Source organism: Pongo pygmaeus, chromosome 15 (assembly GCF_028885625.2).
Source record: "Pongo pygmaeus isolate AG05252 chromosome 15, NHGRI_mPonPyg2-v2.0_pri, whole genome shotgun sequence".
NCBI classification, from domain to species: Eukaryota; Metazoa; Chordata; class Mammalia; order Primates; family Hominidae; genus Pongo; species Pongo pygmaeus.
Genome location: NC_072388.2, coordinates 44,081,090 through 44,106,614, shown reverse-complemented (window position 1 = coordinate 44,106,614; position 25,525 = coordinate 44,081,090).

Sequence of the window (25,525 nt, the reverse complement as noted above, 5' to 3'; positions counted from 1 at the left end):
AACAGGAATGAAGGACCAATTGTGTAATTAATTCTAATAAAATATGCTATAAAAAGAACCAATGATAAATGGAAGTAGCTGAGAAGAACAAGCATTTAAGGGATTTTTTTTCTTCTTGTTGGTGGCTGTTATTATGGCATGTTTGAATGATTAGGATTCTGACAGAAATTCATAATGCATAAGAGAGGGCCCTGAACAGCAAAAGGAGATGAGATCCACAGCCTAAGTGGAAACAATGATGGATTTTTCCCTGTCTTCTTACTCAGTGTATCAGCAGCCATTGACAACTATGCCTTCCTCTTGATAAACACCCTTCTCTTAGCTTCCATGCCTCCACCTTTCCTGATTTGCCTGTTCCTTTCCAGCCGTACCTTTTTAGTGTCCTCATTCCCCAACTTCCAAAAACTGGATACATCCGGAGCTCTCTTGTCTAATTTGTCACACTCATGGGTGTCCTCATTGAGTGCCATTTCCTTAAACACATCTTATATGCTCCCAAATATATGTTCCATTTGTACTCCAAATATACATCTTTAGTCCTGAACTTTCTCCTGAGTTTCAGACTCCTATATACAACTGCCCACTTGATATCTTTACCTAAATGTTTAATGGGCTACTCTAACTTAAACATTATCCAACTCTTGAGTCCTCTCTTGCCTCCTGTTCCCAACAAACCTGATTCTCCCTGTCTTCCTCCATCATGGGAAATGGCATCATTGTTCAACTAGTTCCTCAGGCCAAAAGACTAAGAGCTACCCTTGATTTCTTTATCTCCTATCAGTCATCTGAACTTCTTTGTTCTATCTCTAATATATATGTTTAAGTCATCACTTTTTTCTCTTCACTGCCATTACCTTAGTCTAAACCACCATCACTTCTCACATAAGCCTTTATAATGACCTTCTATCTAGTTTTCCTGCCTCCATTCTTCCCCAGACCTACCTTGGAATTTATTCCGTACAAAATGTTATATAAATCATGTCATATCACTCTCCTACTGGAAACATTCATGGCTTCCCACACCTCTTGGAATAAAATTCAAATTCCCTTTGTCATTGCATGGTTTGCTCCTTCTCATCCTCTTAGATCAGCTCAAATTTATCTCCTTAGAAAGTGATTTCCTGGGTCAGTTGTGGTGGCTCACACCTGTAATCCCAGCACTTTGGGAGACCAAGGTGGGCAGATCACTTGAACCTGAGAGGCAGAGGTTGCAGTGAGCCAAGATGCACCACTGCACTTCAGCCTGGACAACAGAGCAAGACTCCACCTCAAAAAAAAAAAAAAAAAAGTTCAGAACCAAGCTGGCCAACATGGTGAAAACCTGTCTCTACTAAAAATACAAAAATTACCCAGGCATGGTGGTGCTCACCTGTAGTCCCAGCTACTCGGGAGGCTGAGGCAGGAGAATCACTTGAACCCAGGAGGCAAATGTTGCAGTGAGCCGAGATTGCGCCACTGCACTCCAGCCTGGGCAACAGAGCAAGACTCTGTCTCAAAAAAAAAAAAAAAAGTCGTTATCTAACCACCCTATCTTATCCTCTCACCAAATGAATGTATTCTCTACCCAGCTTATTTTCTTCATAATATGTACCATAATATGTGATTATCTTCTTGACTCATTATTTTATCTGTTTATTGTGTTTCCCCACTTGTCTCTTCCCTTCTCTCCCAACAGCATCCAAAACAATGCCTGAGACAGTCTGATATTCAGTAACCATGTGCTGAGAATAAATGAACAAAAAACTGAACAACTTTGTAAAATAAATTGTTCTTGGAAAGCTCATGACTGTTCACCACTTCCTTCTAATTGTTCAAACCAATTATTTTAATATCTATTTTATCATGATAACCATCCATGTCAAGCTCACCTAGCATAGATTACAAAATCTAGTGTTCACCTTTTAGAAAGCCAGGAGAACATTTATTCATAATTTGTTTCCCATTTTATTTCTCACAAAATGAAGAACAACAGAGAATTGGTATTTGGGGTGAGTCATCATCTTAAAATCCTTTCAGATCTCTAGGATATACTTCCTTGGGGCCTGCAGACCCGAACTTACTGAAAGAAAGTAGATACTCCCTATTTCCTCACCTTCCTGAGATTTCAGTTTCTCCATAACACACTATGATCTGCCCTTTCCAATTTTAAGATTTTTCCTCTTCATGTAAAACGAAAATTCAATTAGAATTGAATCACTCTATTCTAACTCATCTATGAGTATCACATAATGTTTGGCAGAAGGGGTGGGGGGAGGGGGAGGGATAGCATTAGGAGAGATACCTAATGTAAATGACGAGTTAATGGGTGCAGCACACCAACATGGCACATGTATACATATGTAACAAACCTGCACGTTGTGCACATGTACCCTAAAACTTAAAGTATAATAAAAAAAAAAGAAGTGTTGTCTTGCCACATGCTCTTCAAAATACAACTTAGAAGTTTAATATTTCTTCAGCAATTCTGTGAACTTTAGTTTATTCTGAGCTCTAGCTACTCTAAAAAAAACAACTTTTATATGTTTCCTCTTTATTCATAAGCCTTTTCTTCCATGTGCACACATGTGTGTGTATTAGATTTGTACCAAAGATTATCTAGTACAGTTATAATAACTTCCATAGGTCTTCTCTTTTTCCCTTTCATTTTTTCAGGAATTTAAAGCAAAAATGTATTTTTTGCACCTTTTATCCCTCATAGCAACGATTTGTTTTTAGAATCCTAAATCACAAGATTGTACTTATTTTTCCTACCAGTTTTTAAATTTTCCCTATACTCCAAGAAGCAAGTGTATTAATCTAGCATTCCCTTGCTTTTTTCCATAACATTAAAGCCTAATCTAAGAAAATTCAGTATCTTATTGCTAACACATCTATCTCCAAAAATAATAGTGTTAGAACAAATCATATATTACAAAGAGACCCATGTTGCTTTGCTGGTCAAATAAATCAGAGAGCAGACACCTTGTGTTATTGGGGAATAGTTGTTACTGAAGTGTAGAAAGATAAAACAGAACATAAAAGAAAAAATCATTTTCTTCTTTCAGTCTTGCCAGAAAGCTGGTGAATTCTTGTCAGTATTTAATGCCCATGACCTGTGATGTAAATGCAAATGGGAGAAGTATCCTCCCAAGAAAGTAATTGTGATACTGGCGCTCCACATCCAAAGGGAGAAAATCCTCCTACCATCTTTCCTCTTCTCTGGAGGAATAAAATCTAAACATTTGTATCTTATTTAAATTTTGTAGAAATTCACAATGGTGACAATGATAGGATTCAGGATTTACACCAAGGCTTTATTTTATCCTTTGATGTCTACTTCATATATGGACAACTTAATTTGTAAGTTATAAGTTTCTTGGCACACTAGTGGCTTCCACTCTCTGTTACAAATAGAGTGCCTTCCACTTTCCTCCAAGCAAATTTCATGTCTTGCATTTCCCACAGTCTAAGTCACGTGTTTTTCTCTGTGTCATAGCCTTAGAAAGACTCCTATATCAAAAAGGCAGGTGTTATTACTTCCTGGTCTAGAAATCCTTGAGCTTACTAATTCTCATTCAAAGCAGAATGTTATCCCTGGTCCCCACATTTGTACCATTAGATAATCATCTCGAATTTCTATGTTTTTATATCTTATGACCCCATAAGACTGTCTGTGTCTGACATCTGATATATTTTTGTCCCCAAAGTTTTTCATTAGTTCAGTTTTTAACTTCTCAACCTTTTTTAACCTGTACTAGTTCATTAGAAATAGAAACTCCTATTTTTTTTTTCATCTTGAAAGAGCTATTTACTTTTTTCCAAATATTATCCCAAATAGGTATTTTTACAGATAAGTGTCAACAAGAAGTCAAACATTCTATAAAAGAAAGTCATTTTTACAGACATTAAGAATAATTTTAACAGAAGAAAAAGCTCACATCTATCTAGATGTGGCTATGTTCCATGGGAAAATTTCAGCATCCAAAGTTCAAAGAAAAAATGACTATGGCTTTTCTTACCACACAAAATATTGACAATCTTCTCCTATAGCCTACTCTTTATTGTTAATTGAGATGCCAAAGGACGACATATTGACCTTTAGAAGTTTGGCTCCACTGGACAAGGTTGGGGGTATGGGAGTTAAGCATCAGAATGAACTCAATTTTAAAAGAAAAACTGGCTTTGATCCCAAATGAACCCAAAGTTCAGCCAGCAGCATATTAGAGATAAATACAAGTTGTACTTTCACATTTACAAGGTTGTGCCACTCAACACTATTAAGACCTAATCATCCAAATTAAAGCTACACATACTCCCATCACTAGTTCTGTCCTCAATGTATCCCATTTTTATGAAAGTTCCACGTTATAGCTCCGTTCATAATGGCGAATGAGAACTTCCGGTTCATAGAAGGAGGCATCCTAAATCCTCTGGTCTAATCCTTTCTTTGCCCTGCCCTCCCACTTTCCACCGTGAGATAAGCCAATCTTATCAGATAGGTACCGTTTCTGTCATTATCTCATGGAAATTAGTTCTAAATGAAACTAGAGAAAGACCATTCATTCCACGAGCAGCATTTGGCTTTAAGCCAAAGAGATAATAACCCCCTTCCCCAAAAAGAATCACAACCAACTCCATACTAACCCTTCTACTCCTGGAAAGATCTTTCATCTAAAAGCTCCCAACAATGACCAGCACAAGGAACTGATATTATGTGACTCAAGGAGAAGGAAGGGGAGATGTATGTAGTTTTATTAAAACCCTCATGCACAATTAAACTTGATTAAAAGCCTGGAGAACACTAAAAGTAGTAATGAGTACAGGAGGCTGCAGAGCAGAGAGTACAGGTGTGTTCTTTCTTATAGTCAGTCAATGCTGGGAAGTAATAGGCAGATGTGACTTCACTTGAGCATTGGAGAAGCAAAAGAGTTGCCTTGTTGTCCTAGGTTGGTGCAGAGAGTGGCTCAGATTCCACATACTAAAATGGATGTTGCCAATCTGGTTAAAGTCTTTGGCCCTACAGTAGTGGCCCATGCTGTGCCCAGTCCAGACCCAGTGACAATGTTACAGGACATCAAGTGTCAACTCAAGGTGACCAAGCGCCTGCTTTCCCTGCCCCTGGAGTACTAGAGTCAGTTCATGATGGTGGAGCAAGAAAACATTGACCCAAAACATTTCACTGAAAACTCAAACACCTTTTCAATGCCACAGACATCAGATATTAAAGTGAGTTTACTGGGACCTGTGACCACTCCTGAACATCAGCTTCTCAAGACTCCTTCATCTAGTCCCCTGTCACAGACAGTCCATTCTACCATCACAAAGAACGCTCCCAGATTTGGGAACAGAAACTCCTCTTTCTACCATCTTGTTTCCTGTAATAACGGAATGGATCTCCAGCCTTCCACCTTTTTCTACAGTCTTCCTATTCCTTTCAAGCAAGTTTCAACAATTTCATATGATCCTTAAGTTATACCTGTTCCCTCTCTATCCCAAGAAGTAATAACAATAATATTCTTTTCTGGTTGCTACTGATTTAATATCCTTTTAATTATTTCTAGCTCTCAAATTTGCTCTTTTTAACTCCATATTCTGCCTTATAGAGTCCTCCACAACAGTGAGAGATATGAAATCATTAAGTGTAAGGTATGCTATGAGCTACAATGTATTGTTCAAATACATTCTACCCTCCTTCAACTTCCTAAGCAGGATGACTCCACACAGTAAATAGCCTTCCATTAGTATAATTTGTAACCTAATGCTTTACTTGTCTATATTGGTCTTGCCCGACTCACTTCTAATATGCTTCATAATTAATGTGCATTCTCATAGAGTCAAAAATGTTATAAGTTCATGGCAATGTTTCCCCCAAGAGACTTGAAAATATGTGCTTCCCTACCTGCAATTACTGCAGTCACCCTGAAACTCATCAAATAATGTCCAAGATTGGTGCTGAAATTTCCAGTTTAGCCATCTCAAGCCTGTCCAAATTTTCTATGATCACGAGCGAAGCCTTTCTGGTCATCAAAGAAGACTCCCAAAATGCTCTTGTATTGACTCCCTATCTGCAACTTTCAAAAGATATTCCTTTATTTTTTCATGATCCTAGGCAAACTCTGGGTCTAAGGGTGATATATTTTCTTTACCCTATGAACCTATGTACATGGACATATATCTTAATCCTTCTCTCCAAAAGAATTCCTCTCTCCTTCAGCTAAAGGACATGTCATCCTTCCTTTTCTTTCCATATTTCTTTGTTTCTCTTATGACTGCCAGATTTATAATTATTTTTTAGCTTATTCTACACTTCCCATGCTTCTAAGCAAATCTGAGTCTTGCAGTCACTGTGTCCCGTATGTGTTTCAGATAACCTTTTTAACTTTTAATTTATAAAAATTCCATGGAGTTACTCCTCTCTACCTCAATCTAAGAAACTGACCTAGACTCTGTATAATTAAGGCTAGTATTCTTTATATGTTCCTTGATATATTACACTAAAGTCTTGGTCCCTGAAATGCCCAACTATTAAGTCCATTGGAGCAACACAAAGCTAACAACTCCTTTTAAAGAAAAATAGAAACAAACATATTAGTTTTAATAATTTTATAATAATATTTGACATTAACATTTGAATTTTGTCTGAAGATATACTCAAACAAAAATGTTTCAGCAATATGGCAATTTCTTTTTTTCAGATGGGATTGAAAGTTCGTTCATTCATCTAGCAAATCTTTATTTGCATTCCTCCTAAGGTGTACTAAGCACAGCATTAAGTGATTGTAATATAACAATGCACGAGGCACTGGCGCAGCCCTTGGGACACAGAGAAATAAATAGGCAGAAGCAATTTGCTGTGGTAAATGTTATTAAAGATAAAGTGCAGGATGCCAAAGAAGCACAGAGGAAGCATATCTCATTTGAATGAAGGTGATGGTGTTGCAGGCAAAATAAGCATTGAGCAGGAAAGTGTCTTAAAGGAGCAGAATCTCTAGAATAAGGGCTAAGACAATGAGCAGGTATCAGAAACATGAGATAACAACAGGAAGGCAGGCAGGCAAAATGTTCCACGGCCACATAAAACACATGCAGTCCTAGAAAGAAGGGAGGAGGGAGGAGAGCAAGAGAGCTCAGGAGAACAGAACATCCTATCTGACTGGAGGACTGAGTGAACTGCAGAACAGTGATTAGATCCAGACAATGAAGGAATTTTTATTTTATCCTGAGAACATATGAGAGTCATAAACATATTTTTAGAGGGACAGTGACACAATTACACAAAGATTCCTCTCATTGCAAGAGAAATGATAGAAATCAAACTGAATTGCAGATAGGCTGGAGGCAAGGAGGCCCATTAGGAAACTGTGGCAGGCACCCAGGTAATCAATGAAAGCAGCCTGGACTAATTGCACAGCCGCATTAATAGAGACAAGTGGATGGATTCTGTTGTGAGGTAGGTATGTCAATGGGACTTTGTGATGGGCTACAGGTGGGGAGAGAGAAGACCGTCAGTCGCTAATGGCACCTTAGTTCCTAACTGAAACAACCTGGTGAAGACAGGTGGCATTCACTAAGAATATAAATACCAAAGAAAAACAGATAAGTTGCAGAAGATCATTATTAGTTTCTAAAGAGGTAAAGAGGGACATTATTTTTCACTATCTATTTCTATAAACATGATCATTATATTGACAAGGTTGTTATAAGAACAAAAATGAGAATACATTTAGGAAAACCACATGACACAGTGCCTTAGTGGCATACAAAAACTTCTTGTTAATGTCTTAGAATCATTACTTTGATATCTGTAAAAAATATACTTCGGCCAAATGTTTGTTTTATAATGCTTAGCATTTTTTAAGATTTCAGGACTATTTCAAACACTTCTAAACAATTTGAATTTAAATATCTACAAAAGAAAGTATTTCCCACCTATAAACTTTTTTAAAATACAAAATTTCTTATCAAGGATCTTTAAAATAAAAGTATGGAGTTATCTACTTTGTTCCAGGATATGCGTGGGGATATTATAAATCAGAGGTGAACAAAAGAATCCCACTGTGAAGGATGTCAAATAAAAGACAAACAGATAAAAAATAAATGTGATTATAGGCATATGCACTGGTTGGTGCAGAAGTGCAGAGAAGGACCACCTATTCCTATCTGGGAAGGGTGTGGGTGGTCAGCCAGGACCTACCAGGGAAGGTGGCATTTACCTGAGCTGAGTCAAGAAGGACAAGTAGAGAGGTTTGCTGGATAAGGAAGACGGGAAAGGGTATACCAGTCAAACAAAAGATCATTGCAAAAGTGAAAGAAAATGAAAAAATCTTTACTTTGGTGGAGATGAAAAATGGTGAGAGAAATAGAAAAAATAATAAATGAAAAACGGCACTTTCAATTTTTCCATCCTACAAGATCAAAATAATTCTTGTCGTAAAATGCGCAAACGGTCTGAGGTGCCTGACGTCCAGGCATTCTTTTACACATCGATCCCTCCCTAGTCTCTGTGTCAATGAAACTCGTCCCAAATCTTCCTTCTTTCCCTCCCACCTGTCCCCTCAGTCCCAACCCCAAGCATCACTGAGTCTAATCTTCCTTTTCTACAGACCCATCTGACCTCTCCCCTCCTCCCCAGGCTGCTCCTCACCAGGCCGAGCTAGGTCCCAATTCTTCCTCAGCCTCCGCTCCTCCACCCTATAATCTTTTTATCACCTTCCCTCTTCACACCCTGTCTGGCTTACAGTTTCATTCCGTGACCAGCCCTCCCCCACCTGTCCAGCAATTTCCTCTTAAAAAGGTGGCTGGAGCTAAAGGCATAGTCAAGGTTAATGCTCCTTTTTCTTTATCCGACCTCTCCCAAATCAGTTAGCATTTAGGCTCTTTTTCATCAAATATGAAAAACCCAGCCCAGTTCATGGCTCATTTGGCAGCAACCCTGAGATGCTTTACAGCCCTAGACCCTAAAAGGTCAAAAGGCCATCTTATTCTCAATATACATTTTATTACCCAATCCGCCCCCGACATTAAATAAAACTCCAAAAATTAAATTCCAGCCCTCAAACCCCACAACAGGACTTAATTAACCTCGCCTTCAAGGTGTACAATAATAGAGGCAGCGAAGTAGCAACATATTTCTGAGTTGCAATTCCTTGCCTCCACTGTGAGACAAACCCCAGCCACATCTCCAGCACACAAGAACTTCCAAACGCCTAAACCACAGTGGCCAGGCGTTCCTCTAGACCCGCCTACCCCAGGAGCTTGCTACAAGTGCCAGAAATCTGGCCACCAGGCCAAGGAATGACCGCAGCCTGGGATTCCTCCTAAGCCATGTCCCATCTATGCGGGACCCCACTGGAAATCGGACTGTCCAACTCACCTGGCAGCCACTCCCAGAGCCCCTGGAACTCTGGCCCAAGGCTCTCTGACTGACTCCTTCCCAGATCTTCTCGGCTTAGCGGCTGAAGACTGACACTGCCCGATCGCCTCGGAAGCCCCTAGACCATCACGGACACCGAGCTTTAGGTAACTCTCACAGTGGAGGGTAAGTCCGTCCCCTTCTTAATCAATACGGAGGCTACCCACTCCACATTACCTTCTTTTCAAGGGCCTGTTTCCCTTGTCTCCGTAACTGTTGTGGGTACTGACAGCCAGGCTTCTAAACCTCTTAAAACTCTCCAACTGTGGTGCCAACTTAGACAATACTCTTTTAAGCACTCCTTTTTAGTTATCCCCACCTGCCCAGTTCCCTTATTAGGCTGAGACACTTTAACTAAATTATCTGCTTCCCTGACTATTCCTAGACTACAGCCACATCTCATTGCCACCCTTCTTCCCAATCCAAAGCCTCCTTGGCGTCCTCCTCTTGCATCCCCCCACCCTCAAGTATAGGATACCTCTACTCCCTCCTTGACGACCGATCATGCACCCCTTACCATCTCATTAAAACCTAATCACCCTTACCCCGCTCAATGCCAATATCCCATCCCACAGCACGCTTTAAAAGGATTAAAGCCTGTTATCACTCGCCTGTTACAGCATGGCCTTTTAAAGCCCATAAACTCTCCTTACAATTCCCCCATTTTACCTGTCCTAGAACCAAACAAGCCTTACAGGTTAGTTCAGGATCTGCGCCTTATCAACCAACTTGTTTTGCCTATCTACCCCGTGGTGCCAAACCCATATACTCTCCTATCCTCAATACCTCCCTCCACAACCCATTATTCTGTTCTAGAACTCAAACATGCTTTCTTTACTATTCCTTTGCACCCTTCATCCCAGCCGCTCTTCGCTTTCACTTGGACTGACCCTGACACCCATCAGGCTCAGCAAATTACCTGGGCTGTACTGCCGCAAAGCTTCACAGACAGCCCCCATTACTTCAGTCAAGCCCAAATTTCTTCCTCATCTGTTACCTATCTCAGCATGATTCTCATAAAAACATATGTGCTCTCCCTGCTGCTCGTGTCCGACTAATCTCCCAAACGTCAATCCCTTCTACAAAACAACAACTCCTTTCCTTCCTAGGCATGGTTATTGCGGTCAGAATTCTTACACAAGAGCCGGGACCGCACCCTGTAGCGTTTCTGTCCAAACAACTTGACCTTACTGTTTTAGCCTAGCCCTCATGTCTGCATGCAGCGGCTGCCGCTGCTTTAATACTTTTAGAGGCCCTAAAAATCACAAACTATGCTCAACTCACTCTCTACAGTTCTTATAACTTCCAAAATCTATTTTCTTCCTCATACCTGATGCATATACTTTCTGCTTCCCGGTTCCTTCAGCTATACTCACTCTTTGTTGAGTCTCCCACAATTACCATAGTTCCCGGCACGGACTTCAATCTGGCCTCCCACATTATTCTGGATACCACACCTGACCCTCATGACTGTATCTCTCTGATCCACCTGACATTCACCCCATTTCCCCATATTTCCTTATTTCCTGTTCCTCACCCTGATCACATTTAGTTTACTGACGGCAGTTCCACCAGGCCTAATCGCCACTCACCAGCAAAGGCAGGCTATGCAATAGTATCTTCCACATCTATCATTGAGGCTACTGCTCTGCCCCCCTCCACTACCTCTCAGCAAGCCGAACTAGTTGCCTTAACTCAAGCCCTCACTCTTGCAAAAACACTACGTGTCAATATTTATACTGACTCTAAATATGCCTTTCATATTTTGCACCACCATGCTGTTATGTAGGCTGAAAGAGGTTTCCTCACTATGCAAAGGTCCTCCATTATTAATGCCTCCTTAATAAAAACTCTGCTCAAGGCCACTTTACTTCCAAAGGAAGCTGGAGTCATTCACTACAAAGGCCATCAAAAGGCATCAGATCCCATTGCTCTAAGCAACGCTTATGCTGATAAGGTGGCTAGACAAGCAGCTAGCTTTCCAACTTCTGTCCCTCACAGCCAGTTTTTCTCCTTCACATCGGTCACTCTCGCCTACTCCCCCGCTGAAACTTCCACCTATCAATCTCTTCCCACACAAGTGAAATAGTTCTTAGACCAAGGAAAATATCTCCTTCCAGCCTCACAGGCCCATTCTATTCTGTCGTCATTTCATAACCTCTTCCGTGTAGGTTACAAGCCACTAGCCCGTCTCTTAGAACCTCTCGTTTCCTTTCCATCCTAGAAATATATCCTCAAAGAAATCACTTCTCAGTGTTCCATCTGCTATTCTACTACCCCTCCCTTTCCTACACATCAAGCTCGGGGATTTGCCTCTGCCCAGGACTGGCAAATTGACTTTACTCACATGCCCCAAGTCAGAAAACTAAAATACCTCTTGGTCTGGGTAGACACTTTCACTGGATAGGTAGAGGCCTTTCCTACAGGGTCTGAGAAGGCCACCACGGTCATTTCTTCCCTTCTGTCAGACATAATTCCTCAGTTTGGCCTTCTCACCTCTATACAGTCTGATAGTAGACTGGCCTTTATTAGTCAAATCAGCCAAGTATTTTTTCAGGCTCTTGGTATTCAGTGAAACCTTTATATCCCTTACAGTCCTCAGTCTTCAGGAAAGGTAGAACAGACAAATGGTCTTTTAAAAACACACCTCACCAAGCTCAGCCACAAACTTAAAAAGGACTGGACAATACTTTTACCACTTTCCCTTCCCAGAATTCAGGCCTGTCCTCAGAATGCTACAGGGTACAGCCCATTTGAGCTCCTGTATGGATGCTCCTTTTTATTAGGCCCCAGTCTCATTCCAGACACCAGACCAACTTGGACCGTGCCCCAAAAAACTTGTCATTCGTACTATCTTCTGTCTAGTCATACTCCTATTCACTGTTCTCAACTACTCATACTTGCCCTGCTCTTGTTTACACTGCCAGTTTACACTGTTTCTCCAAGCCATCACAGCTGATATCTCCTGGTGCTATCCCCAAACTGCCACTCTTAACTCTTAAAGTAAATAAATAATCTTTGCTGGCAGGACTATGCTGAATCTCCTTAGGCACTCTCTAATTAAATGTCCTAGGTCCTCCCCATTTCTTAGACCTTTAATATCTGTTTTTCTCCTTCTCTTATTCCATTTTTCAATTCATACAAAACCATATCCAGGCCATCACCAATAATTCTAAATGACAAATGTTTACCACAAAATCTTCCTTCAGCTTAATCTCTCCCACTCTAGGTTCCCACGCCGCCCCTAATCCCGCTCGAAGCAGCCCTGAGAAACATTGCCTATTATCTCTCCATATCACCCCCAAAAATTTTTGCCATCCCAACACTTTACCACTATTTCATTTTATTTTTCTTATTAATATAAGAAGACAGGAATGTCAGGCCTCTGAGCCCAAGCTAAGTCATCATATCCCCTGTGACCTGCACGTACACATCCAGATGGCCAGTTCCTGCCTTAACTGATGACATTCCACCACAAAAGAAGTGAAAATGGCCTTTTCCTGCCTTAACTGATGACATTATCTTGTGAAATTCCTTCTTCTGGCTCATCCTGGCTCAAAAGCTCCCCTACTGAGCACCTTGTGACCCCCATTCCTGCCCCCCAGAGAACAACCCCCCTTTTTCCTTTACCTACCCAAATCCTATAAAACGGCCGCACCTCATCTCCCTTCGCTGACTCTCTTTTTGGACTTAGCCCACCTGTACCCAGGTGATTAGAAAGCTTTATTGCTCACACACACACACACACACACACACACAGTGTTATTAAGAATTGCAAGTACAAATAATGAAACTTTAAAAATCCACTTGTGGCAAATTAAATGGGTAAAAATAATTCAAGTTTGATATACATAAAACACAAGGAAAAAAGTAAAGAAAGTCAAAATGTACCAGATAAAAAAAATATGAGAAAATAAAAATTGCTTTTGAAAAAAAACAACACACTGGTCAAGTAGAAACAGAAGACTAAGGAAATACCTAAGCAATAATATGTAAATAGATTGAAGAACCAGGTATATCCATAGACATATAGAGAAGAAAACAGAAATATATATATGCTTACACACTTACATATATACATTCACTTACAGTCTTAATTTATTTTTGTATCAGCTTTTATTCTGTCCTAGAGTTTATTCAAATCTCAGCAGAGAGTTAAGAAAAGATTTTTATTTGCAATTCCATTTATCATATTCCTTATTTTATTTGGATTAGTATAGGCCACATTGAATTTTCAAGTGAATATCAAATTTCTGTAATTTTTAAAAGAATGTACTCTCTATTTGTAAATACAATGTTGTAGGATAAATATACTAATGCTGGTCCTTCAGAAAGAAATTTAAAATATACCAAAATCTAAAAATACATTTACTTGAAAATCAAATGAATCCACTAAGTGTATTTACTCTCCCACCAACCCACTCCCATTTGTCTCACATAAAGCCCTTTTTTATCATATAAAATAGCATGGTTGCATTACATATGTTCTACTATATCCCATAAAATGGTGTGTGTGAAATTATTTTAAAAGAACACCTCTGAGCTGCTGTATTCAAGAAAGCCAAGAAATAATAGTATTTACATTTCTTTCCAGCCTAGAATGTATTTATTATAGGAAGCAATTCCTTTTCCCTCCAAAAGTAAAATTAATATTTATATATCACTTAGTATGTACCAAGATTGTCCTAGGTACATTATATCTAACAACTCACAAAATACAAATAACCCTGAACAATAGCTATTAAAAGAATGTAAAATACTTCCATGAACTATAGCACTACAGAAAATGCAGCACATGAAAATATAGTAAGAGCATTGCATAACACATCATATGCAGTAAAATATTTTGGAATAAATGAATGAATCCATTAGAAAATATTTGAAGACTTCCTACAGGCCAGACACTGTTCTATTAAACAAGACATACAAATGTTGCTGCATTTATAATGCTTGTGAGGGGTGAGGGGAAATACATAATACTTAAAAGTAAGTAAATTATTTGGTATATTAGAAGATAATTTTGGTATGAAAAATAAACAGAAGACAAAGATCAGGAGTGGGGAAGTGGAACAAGATGGTGAAATAGAAGGGTCTGCCAATCATCCCTCCTGCAAGGACACCAATTTAACAACTATCTACATACACACATACAAAGCACCTTCATAAGAGTCAAAAACCAGGGAATACTCACAGTACCTGATTTTAACTTCATATTGCCGAAACAGACACTGCAAAGGTAGAAAAACAGTCCTGAATCACGATACCACCCTTCTCTCATCCCCTGACAGAAGTGTCAGAGTGGTCCAGAGAGGTTTCTGTGCACTGAGGCAGGGAAAGCACAGCAATTTGAGGCCTTGAACTCAGTGCTGTCCTGTTAAAACAGAAATGAAAAGTGAACCAAACTCAGCTTATGCCCCCCTGTGGAGGGAGCCCTAGCTGGGGGGGAAACTGTTAATCCCAGTGGACAGTACTTCAGTTCCCACAAGCCTCACCACGATGGGCTAATGTGCTCTCGCACTCTAAATAAACTTGAAAGGCAGTCTAGGCTGCAACACCTAGGCGAGTCCTAGTGACAAACTGAGCCAAGACCCAGAGGACAGGAGGACACGTGACATACTGAGACATCAGCCAGGGAGGCTAAGGGAATGTTGGCATCACCCCTCCCCTCACTCCAGGCTGAACAGCTCATGGCTCCAAAAGAGATCCATTCCTTCTGCTTGAGGAGAGGAGTGGGAATAGTGGGGAGGACTTTGTCTTGCATCCTGAATACCAGCTCAGCCACAGCAGGATAGCCACAGCAGGATAGGGTACCAGTCAGAGTCATGAGGCCTCCTCTCCATGCCCAAACTGCTAGATAATACTCCTAGACACACCCTGGGCCGGAAAGAAACCTGCTACCTTAAACAGAAAGACTGAGTCTTGGCACCATTCATTGCCTGCTAACTGAAGAGCCCTTCAGCCCTGAATAACCAGCAGCAATACCCAGGTATTATGTTGAGGGACTTGAGTGAGATTCTGAGATTTACTGGCTTCAGATGAGACTCAACACATTCCCAGCTGTGGTGGCTATGGGAAAAGACCCCTTCTGCTTAATAAAATTGGAGGGAAAAATAAAGGGGACTTTTTCTTGAACCTTAGGTACCAACTTGGCCATAGGGCGGTAGAGCACCAAGTGGATTCTTGTGATCTCCAATTATAAGACTTCGCCCTTGGATGACATTGCTGGACCTGCCCTGGGCCAGAGGAGTACCCGCTGCCCTGAAGGGTGCGTCCCAAGCCAGGCAACATTCACCAAAAGCAGACTAAAGAGCTCTTGGGCCTTAAGGGAACATCAGTGGTAGTCTGGCAGTATTCCCTATGGGCCTGTGGAAGTGGTGGCCACAGGCTGAGGTTCCTCAGTCTTTGGAAAGGGGAGGGAAGAGTGGGAAGGACTGTGTCTGGTGGTTTGACTGCCAGCTCAGCCACAGTAGAGCAGAACACCAGATAGACTTCTAAGGTTTTTTACGGTACTCCTTGTCTCCCGGAGAGTACCTCTGGACTCACCCAGGGCCTGGGTGAATTTGTGACCCTGAAGGAAAGGACACAAGCCTGGCTGGCTTTGTCACCTGCTGATTGTAAAATCTCATACCCTTGAGCAAACATAGGCAGCAGCCAGGGAGTTGGTTTGAGCAATCCTTGGGCAAGACCCAATGCTGTGCTGGCTTCAGGTCTAACCTAGCACAGTCACCATAGTGGTGGTCAAAAGGTTGCTTGTGACACTACACCCCCAGCTTCAGGTAGCTCAGAGCAAAGAAAGAAACTCCATTTGTTTGAGAGAAAGTAAGGGAAGAGAACAAGAGTCTCTGCCTGTTAATTCTGAGAATTCTCCCAGATCTTGTCCAAGACCATCAAGGTGGTACCTTTATGCATCTGCAAGAACCATAGGTTTACCAGGTTTGGGGTGACCCTTAAAGTAGATACAGCTTAGATTACAACACCCTAGTCCTTCTGAATATCTGGGAAAGTCTTCCCAAGAAGGACAGGCACAAACAAGCCCAGACAGTGATGACTATAATAAATACTTAACTCTTCAATTTCCAGACACAGACAAACATCTACAAGCATTAAGACAATCCAGGAAAACATGACCTCACCAAAGAAGGCAACAGGGACTAATTGTGGCAACACAGAGATATGTGACTTTTCAGACAGAGAATTCCAAATAGCTGTTTTGAGGAAACTCAAAGAAATTCAAAATAACATGGAGAAGGAATGCCTCCAGCTTTGTTCTCTTTGCTTAGGATTGTCTTGGCTATTTGTGCTCTTTTTGGCTTCATATAAATTTTAAAATAGTTTTTTTCTAGTAGTGTGAAGAATGTCATAGGTAGTTTGCTAAAAACAGAATTGAATCTATAAATTCCTTTGGGCAGTATGGCCATTTTAACAATATTGATTCTTCCTATCCATGAGCATCTAATGTTTTTCTATTTGTTTGTGTCATCTCTGATTTCTTTGAGTAGTGTTCTATAGTTCTCATGGTAAAGATCTTTCACCTCCCTGATTAGCTGTATTCCTAGGTATTTTATTCTTTTTGTGGAAACTGTAAATAGGATCGCATTCTTGATTTGGCTCTCGGATTCACTGTTGTTGGTATATAGAAATGCTAGTGATTTTTCTGGGTTGATTTTGTAAGGGATGTTCACTTTTACCACTGTTATTCAACATAGTAGCGGAAGTCCTAGCTAGAGCAATCAGACAAAGAAATAATAAAGTGCATCCAAATTGGAAAGAAAGAAATCAAATTATCCTTATTTGCAGATGATATGATCTTATATTTGGAAAAACCTGAAGACTCCACCAGAAAACTGACACAAGTATCAGTTTATGAGAATTAAAAAACAAATTCAGGAAAGTTGCAGGATACAAAATGAACATATAAAAATCAGCAGCATTTCTATATGGCAACAGCAAACAATCTGAAAAAGAAATCCTAAAAGTAATCTCATTTAAAATGCCACAGATAAAATTAAATACTTAGGAATTAACCAAAGAAGTGAATGATATCTATAGAGAAAACTAAAAAACACTGATAAAAGAAATGGAAGAGGATATTAAAAAATGAAAATATATTCCATGTTCGTGGATTGGGAGAATCGATATTGTTAAAATCTCCATACCACTGAATGCAATCTACAGATTTAATTCAATCCCTGTCAAAATATCAAGGACGTTCTTCACAGAAATAGGGAAAAAAAAATCCTAAAATTTATATGGAACCACAAAAGACCCCAGAATAGCCAAAGCTATCCAGAGCAAAAGAATAAAACTGGGGGAATCACATTACCTAACTTCAAATTATACTACAGAGCTATATTAAATAAAAGACCATGGTTCTGGCATAAAAACAGACACACAGACCAATGGAACAGAATAGGGAGCTCAGAAACAGATCCATACACCTATAGTAAATTCATTTTCTTTTTCTTTTAAGTTCTGGGGTACATATGCAGGATGTGCAGGTTTGTTCCATAGGTAAACGTGTGCCATGGAGGTTTGCTGCACCTATCAACCCACCACCTAGGTAATAAGCCCAACATGCATTAGCTATTTTTCCTAATGCCTTCCCTCCTCCCACCCCAGGCCCAACAGGCCCTGGTGTGTGTAGTTTCCCTCCCTGTGCCCATGTGTTCAGCTCCCACTTATAAGTGAGAACATGTGGTGTTTGGGTTTTTTGTTTTTTTTTTTGCACCAGTTTGTTGAGGATAATGGCTTCCAGCTCCAGCCATGTCCCTGCAAAAGACATGATCTTGTTAATTTTTACAGCTGCATAGTATTCCACAGTGTGGTGTATATATACCACATTTTCTTTATCCAGTCTATCGCTAATAGGCATTTGGGTTGATCCCATGTCTTTGCTATTGTAAATAGTGCTGCAATGAATATCCGAGTGCGTGTATCTTTGTGATGGAATGATTTATATTCCTTTGGGTATATATCTAGTAATGGGATTGCTGGGTCAAATGGTATTTCTGGTTCTAGATCACTGAGGAATCACCACACCGCCTTCCACAATGGTTGAAGTAATTTACATTCCCACCAACAGTGTAAAAGCATTCCTATTTCTCCACAACCTCACCAACATCTGTTGTTTAGTAAATTCATTTTCAACAAACGTGCCAAGAACGTACATTGGAGAAAAGTCTGTCTCTTCAATAAATGGTGCTGGGAAAACTGGATATCTATATGCAGAAGAATGGAACTAGACCCTCATCTCTCACCATATACAACAATTAAATACAAATGGACTACAGATTTAAATCTAAGACCTCAAACTATAAAACTACTACAAGAAAACATTAGTGGAAATCTCCAGGACATTGGTCTGGGCAAAAATGTCTTGGGTAATACCCCATAAGCACAGGCAACCAAAGCAAAAAATAAACAAACTGGATTACATGAAGTTAAAAAGCTTCTGCACAGCACGGAAAACAATCAACAAAGTGAAGAGAAAACCCACAGAATGGGGGACAATATTTGCAAACTACCAATCTAACAAGGGATTCATATTCAATACCTATAAAGAACTCAAGCAACTCTATAGGAAAGAACTCAATTACAAGAACTCTGATTAAAAAATGGCCAAAAGACCTGACTAGATATTTCTTAAAAGAAGACATACAAATGGCAAACAGGCATATGATCAACATCAACGTCAACATCATTGATCATCAGAGAACTGCAAATCAAAATCACAATGAGATATTGTCTCACGCCAGTTAAAATGGCTTATATCCAATGACAGGCAATAACAAAGGCTGGTGAGGATGTGGAGAACAAAGGATGAAGGGATGTGAGGATGTGTATGCTGTTGGTGGAATGTAAATTAGTACAACCACTATGGAGAACAATTTGGAGGTTTCTCAAAAAACTAAAAATAGTGTGACCATATGATCCAGTAATCCCACTGCTGGGTATATACCCAACATAAAAGAAATCAGTAAGTATATCAAAGAGATATCTCCATTCTCATGTTTGTTCCAGCACAGTTCACAATAGCCAAGATCTGGAAGCAACCTAAGTGCCCATCAACATGTAACTGGATAAAGAAAATACGGTACATATATACAATTGAGTACTATTCAGCCATAAAAATGAATGAGATTCTGTCATTTGCAACAACATGGATGGAACTGGAGATCATTATATTAACCGAAATAAGCCAGGCACACAAAGACAAAAATCACATGTTCTCACTTACATGTGTGATTTAAAAATCAAAATAATTGAACTCACAGAGACAGCTGAAGCAGAAGGATGGTTATGAGGCTGGGAAGGGTAGTGGGCAGTTGAATCAGGGGAAGGTGGGGATGGTTAATGGGTACAAAAAAAATAGTTAGAAAGGATGAATAAGATCTACTGTTTGATAATATAACAGGTGACTATAGTCAATAATAATTTAATTGAACATTTTTAAATAACTAAAAGAGTATAATTGGATTTTTTTAACACAAAAGATAAATACTTGAGGGATGGATACTTCATGCTCCATGATGTGATTATTGCACATTATCATGCTCCATGATGTGATTATTACACATTTCATGCATGTACCAAAACATCTCATTTACTCTATAAATATACACACCTACTATGTACCCACAGAAATTAAAAATAAATAACTTTTGGCCTGGTGCAGTGGCTCACTCCTGTAATCCCAGCACTTTGGGAGGCCAAGACAGTTGTATCACGAGGTCAGGAGATCAAGATCATCCTGGCTAATATAGTGAAACACTTTCTCTACTAAAAATACAAAAAATTAGTCAGGCGTGGTGGTGGGCGCCTGTAGTCCCAGCTACTCAAGAGGCTGAGGCAGGAGAATGGTGTGAACCTGGGAGGCAGAGCTTGCAGTGAGCTGAGATTGCACCATTGCACTCCAGCCAGGGCGACAGTGCGAGACTCAGTCTCAAAAAATAAATAAATAAATAAAATAACTTTTTAAAAAAGATCAGGAGTGGGGTCAGAGCAGGGAGCAGGTTATGATTTTAAATATGGTGGTCAGGCTGGGCCTCATTAAGAAGACGACATTTGTGCAATGACTGTAAAGGAATGAGAGAGATAACACTTCAGCCATCTGGCTGCTCTACGAAAATCAACCATAGTGAGTGTATTAATCTCCTAGGGCTTTCATAATAAAGTACCACAAACTGGGTGACTTAAACAATAGAAATTCATTCTCTCATAGTTCTGGAGACTAGAAGTACAAAATCAGTGTTGGTAGGGACACTCTCTCTGCAAACTCAACAAGGTTCATCCTTGACTCTTCCAGCTTATGGTGCTACTGGCAGTCCTTGGCAGTCCTTTTCTTATAATAGATAAAGGTTCTTTTCACCTCCATTCTCCCACAGCTTTCTCACTCTCTGTGTATCTCTGCTTACTCAACTTATAAGGACACCAGCCATTGGATTATAACCCATTTTAATCCAGTAAGACCTCATCTTAATTAATTATCTCAGCAAAGACCCTATTTCCAAATAAGGTCACATTCTGAGGTTCCAGGTGGATATGATTTTTTTGGGGGGGAACACAATTCAACCCAGTATAGTAAGTCAAGGATATAAGCAAGAAGACCTGTTAGGAAATGATTGCAATAATTCATTAGTAAAAATTAATGGTACTTCAACATGGTTTGCTAGCAGTACAGGCAGTAAGGAATGTTAGATTTTTATTCCATCTTAAAGGTAAACTAACAAGATTTATGAATAGATTAAAAGTAAAACATGGAAAAGAGAAGTCAAAGATCAGTTCAAGCTTTTGGCCTGAACAATCTAGAAGGAAGGAGTTGCCATCAACTAAGCAAAACAAACAAACAAACAAAACTGCTGACAAATCATGTTTCAGTATCTTTGTTGTAAGAATTAGGAGGGGGACGTTCCAACATGGCCGAATAGGAAAAGCTCCAGTCTACAGCTCCCAGAGTGAGTTATGCAGAAGACAGGTGATTTCTGCATTTCCAACTAGGGTACTGGGCTCATCTCACTGGGGCTTGTTGGACAGTGGGTGCAGGACAGTGGGTGCAGTCCATGGATGGTGAGCCAAAGCAGGGTGAGGTATTGCCTCACCCGGGAAGCGCAAGGGGTCGGGGAATTCCCTTTCCTAGCCAAGGGAAGCTGTGACAGGCAGCACCTGGAAAATCGGGTCACTCCCACCCTAATACTGGGCTTTTCCAATGGTCTTAGCAAATGGCACACCAGGAGATTATATCCCATGCCTGGCGTGGAGGGTCCCACACCCACGGAGCCTCACTCATTGCTAGCACAGCGGTCTGAGATAGAACTGCAAGGTGGCAGCGAGGCTGGGGAAGGGGCTCCCACCATTGCTCAGTCTTGAGTAGGTTAACAAAGCAGCCAGGAAGCTCGAACTGGGTGGAGCCCACCACAGCTCAAGGAGGCCTGCCTGCCTCTGTAGACTCCACCTCTGTGGGCAGGGCATAGCTGAACAAAAGGCAGCAGAAACTTCTGCAGACTTAAACATCCCTGTCTGACAGCTTTGAAGAGAGTAGTGGTTCTCCCAGCATGGACAGACTGCCTCCTCAAGTGGGTCCCTGACCCCTGAGTAGCCTAACTGGGAGGCACCTCCCAGCAGGGGCCAACTGACACCTCATATGGACAGCTGCCCCTCTGAGACGAAGCTTCCAGAGGAACCATCAGGCAGCAACATTTGCTGTTCTTCAATATTTGTGGTCCTGCGGTGATGCCCAGGCAAACAGGGTCAGGAGTGGACCTCCAGCAAACTCCAACATATCTGCAGCTGAGGGTCCTGACTGTTAGAAGGAAAACTAACAAACAGAAAGGACATCCACACCAAAACCCCATCGTATGTTACCATCATCAAAGACCAAAGGTAGATAAAACCACAAAGATGGGGAGAAACCAGAGGAAAAAAGCTGAAAATTCTAAAAATCAGAGTGCCTCTTCTCCTCCAAAGGAACGCAGCCCCTCACCAGCAACAGAAAAAAGCTGGATGGAGAATGACTTTGATGAGTTGAGAGAAGAAGGTTTCGGAAGATCGGTAATAACAAACTTCTCCAAGCTAAAGGAAGATGTTTGAACCCATTGCAAAGAAGCTAAAAACCTTGATAAAAGATTAGATGAATGGCTAACTAGAATAAACAGTGTAGAGAAGATCTTAAATGACCTGATGGAGCTGAAAACCATGGCATGAGAACTACGTGACACATGCACAAGCTTCAGTAGCCAATTAGATCAAATGGAAGAAAGGGTATCACTGATTGAAGATCAAATGAATGAAATGAAGTGAGAAGTTTAGAGAAAAAAAGAGTAAAAAATCAACAAAGCCTCCAACAAATATGGGACTATGTGAAAAGACCAAATCTACATCTGATTGGTGTACCTGAAATTGACAGGGAGAATGCAACCAAGTTGGAATACACTCTGCAGGATATTATCCAGGAGAACATCCCCAACCTAGCAAGGAAGGCTAACATTCAAATTCAGCCAATACAGAGAATGTGGCAAAGATACTCCTTGAGAAGAGCAACCCCAAGACACATAATTGTCAGATTCACCAAAGTTGAAGGAAAAAATGTTAAGGGCAGCCAGAGAGAAAGGTCAGGTTACCCACAAAGGGAAGCCCATCAGACTATCAGCAGATCTCTTGGCAGAAACTCTACAAGCCAGAAGAGAGTGGGGGCCAATATTCAACATTCTTAAAGAAAATAATTTTCAACCCAGAATTTCATATCCAGCCAAACTAAGCTTCATAAGTAAAGGAGAAATAAAATCCTTTACAGACAAGCAAATGCTGAGAGATTTTGTCACCACCAGGCCTGCCTTACAAGAGCTCCTGAAAGAAGCACTAAACATGCAAAGGAACAACCAGTACCAGCCACTGCAACAACATGCCAAATTGTAAAGACCATCAATGCTAGGAAGAAACTGCATCAACTAACAAGCAAAATAACCAGCTAACATCATAATGACAGGATCAAATTCACACATAACAATATTAACCTTAAATGTAAATGGGCTAAATGCTCCAATTAAAAGACACAGACTGGCAAACTGGATAAAGAGTCAAGACCCATCAGTGTGCTGTATTCAGGAGACCTATCTCACATGCAGAGTCACACATAGGGTCAAAATAAATGGATGGAGGAAGATCTACCAAGAAAATGGAAAACAAAAAAAAGCAGGGATTGCAATCCTAGTCTCTGATAAAACAGACTTTAAAACAACAAAGATCAAAAGGACAAAGAAAGCCATTACATAATGGCAAAGGGATCAATTCAACAAGAAGAGCTAACTATCCTAAATATATATGCACCCAATACAGGAGCACCCAGATTCATAAAACAAGTCCTTAGAGACCTACAAAGAGACTTAGACTTCCATATAATAATAATGGGAGACTTTAACACCCCACTGGCAACATTAGACAGATCCATGAGATGGAAAGTTAACAAGGATATCCAGGAATGAACTCACTTCTGCACCAAGCAGACCTAATAGACAGCTCCAGAACTCTCCACCCCAAATCAACAGAATATACGTTCTTCTCAGCACCACATCACACTTATTCCAAAATTGACCACATAGTTGGAAGTAAAGCATTCCTCAGCAAATGTAAAAGAACAGAAATTATAACAAACTGTCTCTCAGACCAAAGTGCAATCAAACTAGAACTCAGGATTCAGAAACTCACTCAAAACCACTCAACTACATGGAAAATGAACAACCTGCTCCTGAATGACTACTGGGTACATAACAAAATGAAGATAGAAATCAAGATGTTCTTTGAAACCAGTGAGAACAAAGACACAACATACCAGAATCTCTGGGACACATTTAAAGCAGTGTGTAGAGGGAAATTTATAGCACTAAATGCCCACAAGAGAAAGCAGGAAAGATCTAAAATTGACCTAACATCAACAATTAAAAGAACTAGAGAAGCAAGAGCAAACACATTCAAAAGCTAGCAGAAGGCAAGAAATAACTAAGATCAGAGCAGAACTGAAGGAAATAGAGACACAAAAAAACCCTTCAAAAAAATCAATGAATCCAGGAGCTGGTTTTTTGAAAAGATCAGCAAAATTGATAAACCACTAGCAAGACTAATAAAGAAGAAAAGAAAAAAGAATCAAATAGATGCAATAAAAAACGATAAAGGGGATATCACCACTGATCCCACAGAGATACAAACTACCATCAGAGAATACCATAAACACCTCTACGCAAATAAACTAGAAAATCTACAAGAAATAGATGGATTCCTAGACACATACACCCTACCAAGACTAAACCAGGAAGAAGTGGAATCCCTGAATAGATCAATAACAGGCTCTGAAATTGAGGCAATAATTAACAGCCTAACAACCAAAAAAATCCAGAACCAGATGGATTCACAGCTGAATTCTACCAGAGGTGCAAAGAGGAGCTGGTATCATTCCTTCTGAAACTATTCTAATCAATAGAAAAAGAGGGAATCCTCCTTAACTCATTTTATGAGGCCAGCATCATCCTGATGCTAAAGCCTGGCAGAGACACAACAAAAAAAGAGAATTTTAGACCAACATCCTTGATGAACATTGATGCAAAAATCCTCAATAAAATACTGGCAAACAGAATCCAGCAGCACATCAAAAAGCTTATCCACCATGATCAAGTGGACTTCATCCTTGGGATGCAAGGCTTGTTCAACATATGCGAATCAATAAATGTAAACCAGCATATAAACAGAACCAAAGACAAAAACCACATGATTATCTCAATAGATGCAGAAAAGGCCTTTGACAAAATTCAGCAGCAGAAAAGGCCTTTGACAAAATTCAGCAGCCCCTCATGCTAAAAACTCTCAATAAACTAGGTATTGATGGAATGTATCTCAAAATAATAAGAGCTATCTATGACAAACCCACAGCCAATACCATACTGAATGGGCAAAAACTGGAAGCATTCCCTTTGAAAACTGGCACAAGACAGGGATGCCCTCTCTCACCACTCCTATTCAACATAGTGTTGGAAGTTCTGGCCAGGGCAATCAGGCAGGAGAAAGAAATAAAGGGTATTTAATTAGGAAAACAGGAAGTCAAATTGTCCCTGTTTGCAGATGACATGATTGTATATTTAGAAAACGGCA